Source organism: Etheostoma spectabile, chromosome 17, assembly GCF_008692095.1.
Source record: "Etheostoma spectabile isolate EspeVRDwgs_2016 chromosome 17, UIUC_Espe_1.0, whole genome shotgun sequence".
Taxonomy (NCBI): Eukaryota; Metazoa; Chordata; class Actinopteri; order Perciformes; family Percidae; genus Etheostoma; species Etheostoma spectabile.
Genome location: NC_045749.1, coordinates 23,274,655 through 23,274,974, shown reverse-complemented (window position 1 = coordinate 23,274,974; position 320 = coordinate 23,274,655).

Below are 320 nucleotides of genomic sequence, written 5' to 3'. Positions count from 1 at the left end.
GGACGGCGCGGACCAAACAATGTATCCGAGAAATTTCGGCAGAATTGTTATACTCAATATAACTCTAAATATAGAGAATTATCTAAAACATGGCCTTAATGTTCAGTTGTAAATCAAAGCAATGTAAACGTTTGTTTTTAAAGACTGCTAAACTACGACTGAAGACAGGTTTTCCCTTTTTGATTCCTACCAGTCAACACGCTCACCGGGTTTCCTAGTAAAGTCCACTTTCTAACGTCAAAAATCCACCAAAGCCCCTTCACGTGGTAGAGTCATGTGGTTTGTTGCTTTTACACTCATATTGTTTTTGTTAAATTAGT